This window comes from Eulemur rufifrons, chromosome 4 (assembly GCF_041146395.1).
Source record: "Eulemur rufifrons isolate Redbay chromosome 4, OSU_ERuf_1, whole genome shotgun sequence".
Lineage (NCBI taxonomy): Eukaryota > Metazoa > Chordata > Mammalia > Primates > Lemuridae > Eulemur > Eulemur rufifrons.
Window position 1 is genome coordinate 13,445,106 of NC_090986.1, and position 13,433 is coordinate 13,458,538.

At 35.0% G+C, this 13,433-nt stretch overlaps 1 protein-coding gene across 1 annotated transcript in view; it reads right to left on the reverse strand.

Annotated features, from left to right (window-relative positions):
* Positions 1–13,433, reverse strand: part of MYO16 (myosin XVI) — a 475,062-nt gene that overhangs the window by 338,501 nt on the left and 123,128 nt on the right. The window lies entirely within an intron of this gene.

Sequence of the window (13,433 nt, forward strand, 5' to 3'; positions counted from 1 at the left end):
CATTCTCATTAAATAACTTTACTATACCCACTCCCTGTTCCTTTTTGGAGAATGTCAGGTATTTAAATTATTTCTACTATTTATGCATTCAGAACAAAAATTGTTTATCAAAGCAGGGTTTAATCACTGAAGATGTGAAAAGGACACTTTATAACTTTCAGGTTGATTTTAGGGCATTTTATGGGAGGAATTATATGTTTTACTGTGTTTTGTTTTAATTGAGCAATTCATCAAAGTCTAACTTGTTGGCATTGTCTACCCATGACAGCATCATAGACATTAGGAACGTAAAGTCATATTGGACAATTAAGAAAACTCAGTCTCAAGTTATAAGGATGAAGCAACTGTATGAGAGATGAATATATTTAAAAATTTATTATAACATATACAGGGTATATACAATGTATATATACCATTGAAAGAATAGTAATGAAATAAATTTCAATGTACCATGTGCTGTTTGCTATTTATGTAGTTATGTTTTCTTTTGCACGTGCAGTATCAGATGTTTTGTGCACCCTTTCTTTCTATCTCTCTGGAAAAATATTTCCAGAACTTGGTTCATCTCATTAAGCCTTACAAGGAGATGAGTACTGTTGATATTTGCAGTATTGCTGATCCTTTCTATATCTTTTCTTTATCATTCATCAGTTTCGTTCTTATCTGTTTTATATCCTTATTTTGACATTCTGTGCTTATTAATTTCTTACAAACCTTATAAATTGACCATTTAGCACATTAGTTTTTAAACTCTCTTATTTTATAATGCAAAAACTCATTATGTGCTTTACAACTTTAAAGGGTGTAAATTTTAATCAACACACCACTTTTTCCATATCTCACATAGGGATAGAGGCAATGTATTTTTATCACTATGATTCTGTTCTAAATATTTTTAAATGGTCATTAAGATTTCCTTGTTGATTTACAGGGAACAGTGGGTTCTGAAAAAGATGTGTGTTTCTGTAATACAAAATAGCTCATTCTCAGTTGACAAACATTGGTAGACAATATTTTCTTCTAGGCAGGGAGAGCCAAAATAATGAAGTCAAATCATCAAATTGTAGACTTCAACTCAGTTGTGCTGAAAACTGAAACCCTGCTAGCTCTTTTTTTAAAACCTAATATTCCTTTCTTTAAAATAAATTGAAGTAATTTAAATGCAATAAAATGCATAGATAATAAACAGGCAGTTGTGACAATCTGGGCAAACATGCATACCTATGCAATCGGCACCACGATTAAGACACAGAACACCTCCCTCAACACCAAGTGGTCCCTCCCGCCCCACTGTGGTCAATCCTCATTCCATACAAGAAAGCACCTTGTGATTTACATCACCCCAGAGTAGTTTTGTCTGTTCTTGAACTTCACATAAATAGAATATGGAAATGTATATTCTGAACATATTGGTCTTGAGATTCATTCATTTCTTTCCATGTATCAATACTTTCTTTTTTTACCGTTGCTTTGTAGACCCTTGCATGACTATACAACACGTTCATCATTTTCTTCTTGACAGTTGTGCTAATTTCAGTTATTGGCTCTTTGAATAAGGCTACTATGGATATATGTTGTTTTGGTCAACATAGGTTTTTTAGGTTTTCATTTTTCTCTTTTGAAAATTGTAGGAGTGGCATGCTGGATGTTCTCGTCAATGTATACTTAACTTTATAAGGAACTGCTAGACAATTTTACAAAGTAGTTTTAACATTTTATATCCTCACCAGCAATTTGTTTCACAAACTCTCCAACACTTGATACTGTCATTGTAAAACTATTTTAGCTATTATACTAGATGTGAAATAGTATCTCCGTATAGGTTAATTTACATTTCCCTGATGACTAATCATGGTGGAACACTCTCATGGGTTTAAAGATCATGCCTATATTTTCTTCTGTGAAGGGCTTACTAACAGATTTTTTGTTCAGTTATTACTGGATTATTTATCTTTTTATTGTTGGTCTGTATATGTTCTTTGTATATTCTGGATGTATTTGTATTACATATATTTCCCCCATTCTATGGTTTGCCTACTTGTCTTCTTAAAAATGTCTTTTGATGAACAAAAAATATTTTTTTTTTTGTTTTACTTTTAAGTACAGAATCTCTCTATATTTTTTCTCTAGTAGTTAGTGCTTTTATGTCCAAATAACTCTTTACGTACTCAAAGGTCATGGTAATATTATACTTTAATTTCTTCTAAAAGCTTTATAGTTTTGACTTTTATATTTATGGTCCATTTCAAGTGACTTTTTGTAAACGGCATGTAAAGGCTTGGATGGTCCAGCACCATGTGATTTTCAGCAACATTTATTGAAAAGACTATTTTTTCTTATTGAATTGCCTGGGGACCTTTGTAAATTGATTGACTAGATATATTCTGCCCATTTTTGGAACCTATATTTTATGTTCTATTGATCTATTGGTCTACCCTTACTGCATTACCTAACAACCTTAATCAGTGTAGCTTTATAGTAAGTCTTAAAATCTTGTAAGTGAAAGATTTATAGTAGGTCTTGAGAAAAGTCTCTGTTTTGTTCTTTTCAAGATAATTTTGTCCATTTTAGGTACTTTTCATTCCAATTAAATTTTAGAATGAACTTTTCAATTTCTGTAAGAAAGGCTGCTAGGATTTAGACTGGGATTGCTTTAAATAGGGAGCTACTATATTAGTTTTATATAGCTCTCTTAACAAATTACTACAGGTTGGTGGCTTAAACAATAAAAATGTATTATCTTACAATTCTTCAGGTGAGAAGTGGACAGGGGTCTCTCTGGGCTGACATCAGGGTGTTGGTTGCACTGTGTTTTCTTCTGGTGCAGAGGGAGAATCTGTTTCTGGCTTTTACAGCTTTTAGAGGTCACGCACATTCCTTGGCTCATGGTTTCCTTCTGCCATTGTCAAAGCAGCAACATTACATTTCTCTTTTCATTTCTCTGTACTCACATCTTTCTCTGGCTTTCAACCAGAAATGAGTCTCTGCTTTTAAGGAGCCATGTGATTACATTGGGCCCACTTGGATAATGTAGGAAAAGCTTCCCAGCTCAAGATCCTTAACTTGGTCACAAGGCAAAGTTCTTTAATTTTGTAAGGGAAGATATTGGCAGGTTCCAGGAATTAGGACATGGACATCTGTGGGGGCCACTATTCTGCCTTCCCAGATACCTTAATAATACTCACAGCCTCAAGAACAATTGAATATCAATGAGCACAGTGGATTACCTCTCCATTTATGTAGGTCTTTAATTGTCACTGCAGTGTTTTATGGTTCTCAGTGCAGAAATCTTGTACATCCTTTGCTAAATATATTACTATAGATCTTATATTTGTAATGCTTTTGGAAATAACTTTCATAAATTTGTTTATGGTTCTAAGTTTAAAAAAATTTTGGAGATTCTTTTGTCTCACTTCTCCTTTCCTAACTTTGTCTTTCATTTCCATTTCTTATTTTATTATACCAATTATAATGGGACTGACTTCTCCAAACTGTTGTGTGTGTTTTTGTTTTTGGTTTTTTTTTTTTTTTTTTTTTTTGCTTTTATAACATTTTCTGTGGAATTCTTCACCCATCCTGAGCTTCCTGTCCAGGCATTCCAAGGGATCGTACTAAATAACAATTATTTCTCTTATCAGTTTTCTCATTGTAAAATTTATTAGGTTTTCAATGGTCTACCCAATTGCTAGATTTCCTCCAAGCCCATTCAAAATTAGTGTTTGGTTTTACAGAACACAAATTATTTCAGTAACATTTATTTCATGTGACAGCAGAGTGCTTATATTTAGAAGTTGCTTTTGAATTCCAAATGCATATTTTACTAAAGAAAGAGAAGTTATCTTGATCTAAAAGATTAAACATGTATTGCGGTTTCCAAGTGCATTAAGATAGTTTCAAGAAAGAGTTTTGTTTTATACTAAAGATCTGAGAGATTTGCCTATTTTTAAGCCATAGGACAGAAATGAAGGAAGGAAGGAAGAAAGAAATGAAAGAAGAAAAAAAAAGAATAAAAAAAACAGAGGATGGAGTGAGGTAGGGAAAATGAAGGGAGGGAAGGAAAAAGGGAAAGAGAAATACAGAAAGAAAAGAAAAAAACAAAAGCCAAGAATGAGGTAGGAATGCTTTTGTTTTTCACAAATTTGAAAGAACAGCAGTAAACCTAAAGATTTTATATCTTTGCAAAACCTGTCAGAGTATCAGAGAATCTAATAATTATGTTGCATTTCTAAATTCAATTTGCTCTCTACAGAACTTCCAAACGAAAACTTGTGCAATCTCCCAACAAACTCCTCTCTTCACAAGTTCGACTGCAGAAAGCATTTAAGTAATAAAAGCAAATGTTTCCTACATGAAAATCTTTAACAATAAAAGTAATTCCATTTTATTTCAGGCCTGTAAAAATAAACATTCATGGGTGGAATGAGGAAGCTTCTCTCACTTGGGGAATTCCTTTCTTTTCCTAAGTCAGTATTTCCCATGTGCTTCCAATTAGAATCAGTGTGGCACTTAACAGAACCGAATTAAGCAGGGCTGTGCTAATTTCAATTACTCTACTCTGGAACATCTGTTTTAATCTCGCCAACGACCTTTGGGTAAGTCACTTCAAACAGGAATAGGGCGAGTGTATGGCCCAAGAACAATTCATCTCCACTATTAAAAAAATTTCACAATCAGCAAAGCTATCAGAAGTTAAGGAGACTAATATTCAGAGAGAGAGAGAGAGTGTGTGTGTGTGTGTGTGTGTGTGTAAAAGGAAACACTACGTGGCTAATAGAAAATGTATTAAAGCTGAAATTTAAATTCATATGAGTTAGTGGATATAGACTATGCATTCTTTGAATAGTTATATTTCAGTTTGGTTAAATTTATCAAAATTATTTTCTTGATAGTCACTTGAAGTATCTCTTTAAAAAGTTAAAGTATAGCCATGAGTGTTTGGAGCTAACACTCATTCTGGGTTCAGAAGCTAAAATAGATTGTTTGATTTAACTTAATAAGGGTAAATTATAATGTTAAATGGTCTTAGGCATTCAGAATTTTATATTCCACTTGAATTATACACACCTATGCTCAATGGTGCACACTCTACGTTGTAATGAGTAAATGTCTCTGAGAACCATGGGAACTACTTCCACTCTAATATTTTTTTTAAAAGTCTAATAAAGTATTATTTATTTATAATTCAACTATGATTTTTCATTAAACAAATGGTTCTGCCTTCATCCCCTAAAATACACATTTTGTCATCACTCCAGTATTGTATCTGATTGTCCATGTATTTCTTTCCTGAAATGCTCCCCTTTTATTTTCATGCTGCAAACCTCATACTCCTCCTGTGTTTGTGGCTCTCCTCCTCAGACTCCTTTTATGGACTTTTTCTTTTATACAATTGTCTTAGTCTGATTTGTGCTGTTATAACAGAACACCTGAGACTGGGCAAATTACAATGAACAGAAATTTATTTCTCACAGTTCTGGAGGTTGGGTGGTCCAGGATCAAGGCACTGACAGGTTGGGGCCCAGTGTCTCTGCTTTCAGGATGGCCCATTGAGCATTGTGCCCTCTGGCTGTGTGTGGGGGGGGTCTATGGGGGGCAGGAAGACGCTGGGCAGAAGAGCAGACGAGAAGGGACCACTCCCACAACCCCTTTTTATAGTGGCATTGACCCTTCCATGAAGGTGGAGCCTTCCTAACCTAAACACCTCTCATTAGGCCCTGTCTCCTAATACTGTTGCATTGAGGATTAAGTTCCAAATACATGAATTTTGGGGGGCACATTCAGACAACAACAACTAGTAAGTATGCTGTTGCTCACAACATATTGCCGACAGTTGAAATCCCTTTCCATCGTGCATGATTTCCCTGGGTAACCTATCCCACATCTTTCCTCCCAGCCCTACCCAATGCCTTGCACATGCCCAGGTTTCTCCTGGACAACTCCGTGAGGATTTCCCACGAGCACTAGTCTCAAGGGGTGTGCTTGTCTAGTCTACTCTTCATACATTTATTCAGTGATCCATTGATAAAGCCAAGCACCTACTAAACTAGGGCATTCACTGACTCTCCGCTTAAATAAATAGTAACTGAGTGAGTGCTCTGTGTTGGGTCCTGTCCAAGGTGCCATGATGTATTGATAAACCAAACAGACATTGTACCTGCACTCAGTTCTCACAGACTAAAGACCCATGTGGGGAAATGAACAGACAACTGTAACAAGTTGTGATGGGCCTGTGGTGCTGGATATACAGGGTGCTACACAGGGCACTGGAGGGAAACATCTCTTGCAAATTCAGAGAATTTGGAAAGACAGCTGGTGAAGTGGCAGCTCTGCTTAGCCCTGAAAGGTCAATCAGATTTCATAATTTCAGGAAGAGAAAAGAACAGGATATATATATATGTGGTTACATATTCCAGGAGTGGAAAGAAATCCTATATTATTATATCTTCAAACGTGGTGGGGTGAGGCAAAAGTAAAACTGGAGAATTAGGCAGAGCTCAGGCACATGGAGCTTTATAAACTGTGCTAAGGCCTGAGTATTTTACTTTAGCAGCAATGGAAGGATGTTGTGCTGGAATAGTGTGATTACACCTGCATGTAGAGAGCTCAGGGGAGGGACATGCAAATGGTGCCCCAGGTGGGGTAGAGGCAGTGAGGATGCGCAGATTGGCTGATGGTGATTACAGCTCAAATATCTCTAAACTGTCCACTAGGTAGGAGCTTGTAGGCGCATGAGAGGCGCATGGCTTGTAGCCATGAGAGAGGAGGGAGGGGTAGAAAAGTGGACAATGACTCAATTTGTGGTGAGTAAATGATGAAAGAGAAGGGGCAACAGATGGAGACGGAGAAAGGTAGTGATAATTTCCTTTTTACACAGGTTGTGTTTGAGGACAAGTCAGTAGAAATGACCCCTGGGCAGTGGCATATGTGGGATTTGAAGCTGAAGGCATGAAGATTTCCTAAAAATACAGGAAACATGGAGAAGAGAGGGGAGCCGAGGACAGAGCGCTGAGTATATCAATACCGCATGCTCAAGGGGGTAGGAGGAAAACCACAGTCTTTTAATTTTTTTCCTATGCAAAGAAGAACTACATAAAGAAAAGAAAAAGCTTCGAATAAACCTCAATTCTTATACACTTGGGCAAAAATGTATTTGAGAATACAAACAGCTTTTTTGAACATCTAGATGTGCGAGTTGTGTTTTACAAAATACTTTTTAAAAGAAGGATATTTAGATTCCAGCATTGGTACAACTATTTTCATATCTTTTGGTATAGTATCACTAGTTCTTTTATAAATAGTAAATACATACAAGACTATTCTATTTTATATTCAGCTTATGAAAGAGTTATAAAACCAAAAGTCTTATTGCTCACATAATTTATTCAGTTCCTAGTTTTAGATCAAGAACAAGCATCTCTTTTTCTCACTGAAAAAGTTAATATATTTATAAAGGGCAGTTTTAAAATATACATATCATCCCAGTATAAATATAAATGATAAATACTGCTATAGATTATGAACTACCATCTCCATAAAGGTATTTATATTTGTAAGATATTCATACGAAGTGAAATCACTATGAATGTCTCTAAAAATGCCATTAGTCTCTCTACAATGTTAGCAATTCTAAAACTTTTTTTGCCTCAACAAAGATGCATTTATTCATAATAAATTTCTTTAGAAACAGTTATGAATCCCCCATACATATAAATTGATATTCAAATAAAACCTATTTCTAATATATCATTTCCAAAATGTATACTAAATGGTATCTTTATGGGTGAACAATTTTTAAAAATAATTCTCAATGTCACATAATATTTTTCTTGATAAAGTAATGGAGAGGTAATTTACTCAAAATCTTCTGTTAGCATAAATCTATTAGTTGATATTTTTCAGTATGACTAAGAAAATATTTTGGTTTTGATGTCATATATTCAAACAGAAAACCTCATCTATACTCTAAGTATTTTGAACTTTGTGTATAGCTTCTGGTTGATCATCTCTGCTCATCATCTGGTCACTCTGCTGGGCCCTGGGAACCACAGTGGACAACAAAAATAAGGTCTCTGTGTTTCAGGAGCTTACGTTCTGGTGGAGACCTCACTCGAGTAAGTTTAATGGAACAAAACAGAAAAGATATGTATGTTCTTCAGACACTATCTTTAGTACTAAACTAAAATGTATAAGAAATTAGAAAATACTGAACTAATAGCAAGCCTAGAGAAGCAAAGGATAACAGTAATATTATTTTAAAAATCTGCCTAATTTGCACATTAAAAATGGCCATTTCTGGAAAATTTTGTATTGGATATCTGTTTATATTAATACAAATCTAGCAACTGGTTAATGGACCAGGACACACACTGACTGATATTCAACACATGTACAATGCATCTGCTTTCACTATTCTTAAAAATCTGCTGAGCTATGTTAAAATCTCCCTTTTCACAGATGTTGATGGTTCTCACTGACTGAAGGCCCAGGACTGGGTTCTGTGAAAAAACCTAATTATCAAGGCTTGTTGGGTTGACGCAGCCAGTGAGTGGCAGGGCTGGCCCTTTCTGCTCCAGCAAGAAGGCCATGGAGTCCTCCCAACAAAGCCGGCTGATCACTTCACTAAGCAGAATGAAATGCAACAGAAAAAAGCAGGAAGACTAGGGAACCTAAAAAAATGAGAATAATGTTTTTTTTTTTTTTTTAAATGTTTGGGTCAAACATTTTGTAGCTGATTTTTAAAAAATGGAGCAACTGGAAAGTGTTTCTTAATTCACTTATCATTGATAAATGATGAGTGTTGGAAGTGTCACTGGCACAGTGAGAAGCAGTAATAAGAACAATCTTAATTACTTTGCAGCTGACAAAGTAAATGCAGCTTCTGAATCATATTTCTCATGTAAGTGCATGATTGTGCTTCGCCAGGTTGAAAGCGCAGATTTAAAAAAATAAAAGTTCGGGACATGTTGGAATGTGACAGTAGATGCAGGTAATGGTACTGAAAGCCATTAATTCTCTCTGCCTTATCAATCAGCGATTTCTCCACCTTAAGACTTTTGAAGGACAGGAATCTCCAGGAAGCTTTCCGAAAGAAGTGACATTAAGTTGGGCTCATGATCCCTATATTGCTGAAGTGTGGCATCTATCATGTCTGGCATATATGTTAATTGTTAAATGATTTTTATTGTTAAAAGTAACTATATAGATTAACATTTTGAAAAATCCATTTTTATCACTCAAACGAATTGTAGATCTTTTTACCATATAGAAAACCAACCTGCTTTATTAGTTTAATGTGTGTGTGTGTGTCTATACACACACACTTTTTTTTTGCCATTGCTATATAAAACATGTCCCTCCCCAGGACATAAATTTTACCTGACTCTTATCTTTTAATACTTATCAAATAGTACATCTCTATTATAAGCACTTTAAAAATGTAACTTCCTGGGTAGAAGTTTCTATTTCTGAAGATCAAGGTTTCTTATGGGCTTCTGGAAGGTCTATGCCTGCTTTTCATAGAGGACTCCCAACCTCTGAAACTGTGACACACATTTTATGTCTGTGCATTTCAGGGAAAAGGGACAGTAGCTTCATCTGGTTGCCTGAGGGATAAAATTCTGATAACTACTAGTTCTTTCTGCCTTAATCATTATAGCTTCCAGAAAGTAAAGTGGGAAAGAAACATTTAGATGTTTTTTTTTTAAATTTCAGCATATTATGGGGGTACAAAAGTTTAGGTTACGTATATTGCCCCTGCCTCCCCTCCCCCCGAATCAGAGCTTCAAGCCTGTCCTAGATGGTCTTTATAATGTGAGTTGGAAAAACTGGTCACATTTAGGCATGTTCAACTTATAGAATAAAAGAGTAAAATAAATACTTTTATGTTTGAACAGATATGTAAATGCATACTCATTGCATCTCTGCCTTTGAGGTAGGTTTCATGCAAAAATAATAAAAAATTAACTTCCTTTCATTACTTTCTTTCAAGCTTTACAAGGCTTTAAGAAATTGTTAATAGTACTTTCAGAAGCAGAAGCAGAAGCAATAATTTGAAAGCACACCAACCTAGACTTTTCCTTCTGCTTCTCCTCACTAATTACGGCAATAATCCTAGAAATAACAAGAAATTCAAGGTGAACTTGGAAAGGAGGTATTGCAGGGGATATCTTAGAAGTAAAAAGAAGTATAAGGGAATATTATGAACAAATGTAATGAACAAGTTGGATAACCTAGAAGAAATGATAAATTCCTAAACACATATAACTACCACGACTCAATCAAGATAGATGGAACAGACCAATAACAAATAAAGAGGTTGAATCACTTGCTAGAAGCATGGGCTTGGGGTATTTAATAACGTGTTAAATATATTTATTGAATAAATGAATCATTTTATACAGGAAATGTCAAATAAATGTTTTTGTTAGTTTGAAAGACCTTCCCCAAGCAATATGCTTTTTCTAAAATGCGTGAAATGAAAATGCTTTCAATTCTTTCAATAGTTGCACTACTAAAAATTCTATGATAGATATATTGCATGCTGGATAGTACCTAAGTTACAACTCACTATAAATTTACTGCATGTGATTGTTATCCAAACTAATGTTTTGAAATCCACAAGTCTAGCTTCAAACTCCATGCACATGTAAGACTGAGTTATTTTTCATGATATTGCTACTAAGACTTTATGTAGCACAAAATATTATACACATTTTGAAAACTAGATTTTGATAGTCATGAATTATTATGGACATTGCTCTGTCACATTCACTCACGTAAGTCATTTAAAAGTCTGCTGCTTCTTCATGATATCATGGTACCTAGTGAGAAATTATTATAATTTGTGCAATAGTAACTCAAGACATATTAGATGCAACCAAAAATCAATTCAGGGAAAGAAATTTGCTACCCATCATTCATTAAAATGAAATATAATTTGTAGAGAAAAATGAAACATAAAATGTGATTTTGCTTTACATCTACTAACTGTAGAAAACAAACAGAATCATTAGAGACTTGTGAAACTATAAGCTTATAAGAATGATACTATTGATTAAATATATTCCTAGGTGCTTTATTTTCTTTGTAGCTACTGTGAAAGGCATTGAGTCTTTGATTTGGTTCTAAGCTTAACTGTTGTTGGTATATAGGAATGCTACTGAATTGTGTACACTGATTTTGTAGGTAAGACTTTGTTGAATTTATTTATCAATTCCAGAAGTCTCTTGACAGAATCTTTGGGGTTTTCCAGATGTAAGGTCATATCATCAGCAAAGAGTGATAGTTTGACCTCCTCTTTCCCCATTTGGATACCCTTAATTTCCCTCTCTTGCCTGATTTCTCTTGCTGGGAATTCCAGCACTAAATTGAATAGAAGTGGTGACAGTGGCCATCCTTGTCTTGTTCCAGTTCTGAAAGGGAATGCTTTCAACTTTTCCACATTCAGTATGACGTTGGCTATGGGTTTGTCCTATATGGCTTTCACAATCTTGAGGTATGTTCCATCTATACCTATTTTGTTAAGAGTTTTTATCATAAAACATTGCTGAATTTTGTCAAATGCTTTTTCTGCATCTATTGAGATGATATGATCTTTGTACTGGCTTTCCTTTATGTGGTGAATCACATTTATGGATTTACATATGTTGAACCATCCTTGCATCCCTGGGATAAAGCCCAGTTGGTCATGGTGGATTAGTTTTGTTGAAGTGATACTGAATTCAGTTTGCTAGAATTTTATTGAGGATTTTTCTATCTATATTCATAAGGAATATTGGTCTAAAAGATCTCTACAAAGAGAACTACAAATCACCAAGGAAGGAAATCACAGATGATGTAAACACATGGAAAACCATATCATATTCATGGATTGGTAGATTCAACATTGTTAAAATGTCCATAATACCCAAAGTGATTTACAGATTCAATACAACCCCATCAAAATACCAATGTCATTTTTTGCAGATCTAGAAAAAATAATTTTATGCTTTGTTTGGAGCTATAAAAGAGCCCAAATAGCCAAAGCAACCTTAAGCAAAAGGAACAAATCTGAAGGCATCATTTACCAGACTTCAAGCTATACTATAAGGCTATAGTAACCAAAACAGCATGGTACGGGCACAAACATAGAGGCATAGACCTATGGGACAGAACAAAGAACCCAGATATGAAACCATCCACATATTGCCATCTGATCTTTGACAAAGTGGACAGCAATATACACTGGGAAAAGAACTCCTATTCAATAAATGGTGCTGGGTAAATTGGATAGTCACATGTAGAAGATTGAAACAGGATCCATATCTCTCACCACTCCCCAAAATTAATTGAAGATGGATAACAGACTTAAATGTAAGACATGAAACCATAAGAATTCTAGAAGAAACTTTTGGAAAAACTCTTCTAGATATCAGCCTAGGCAAAGAATTTATGAAGAAGACCCCAAGGGCAATGGCAGCAAAAACAAAAATAAATAAATGGGAAGTGATTAAATTAAAAAGCTTCTGCCCAGCTAAAGAAACAATCAATAGAGCAAATAGACAACCTACGGAATGGGAGAAAATACTTGCATGCTATACCTCTGATAAAGGGCTTATAACCAGAATCTACAAAGAATTCAAGCAAATTAGCCAGAAAAAAAATCAAACAACCCCACTAAAAAGTGGGCAAAAGACATGAACAGGAACTTTAAAAAAAAAATAGACAAATAGCCTATAAACATATGAAAAAATGTTCAATGTCACTAATCATCAGAGAAATGCAAATCAAAACCACAATGAGATATCACCTACCCCTAGTGAGAATGGCTTTTATCAAAAAGTCCCAAAACAACAGATGCTGGTGTGGATATGGAGAGAAACATATGCTGTTGGTGGGATGGCAGATTAGTACAACCTCTATGGAAAACAGCATGGAGATACCTCAAAGAACTAAAAGCAGAACTACCATTTGATCCAGGAATCCCACTACTAGGTATTTACCCAAAGGAAAAAAAGTCATTTTATCAAAAAGACACTTGCATTAGAATGTTTACTGGAACACAATTCACAATTGTAAAGATGTGGAGTTAACCAAAGTGCCCATCAATTCATGAGTGGATTAATAAAATGTGGCATATGTATACCATGGAATACTACTCAGCCACAAAAATGAATTAATACCTTTTGCAACAATCTGGATAGAACTGGAGACCATTCTCCTAAGTGAAGTATTACAAAAATGAAAAAAACAAACACCACATGTACCCACTATTAAATTGGAACTAACTGATCAGCACTCATGTGCACAGATGGAAGTAAAACTCAATGGAAATTATGCAAGTGGGTGGGGGGAGGAAGGAATGGATGAAATCATATCTGACAGCCGCAGTGCACACTATCTGGGTGATGGGCACACTTACAACTTTGAGTCAAGCAGTACAAAAGCAATTCATG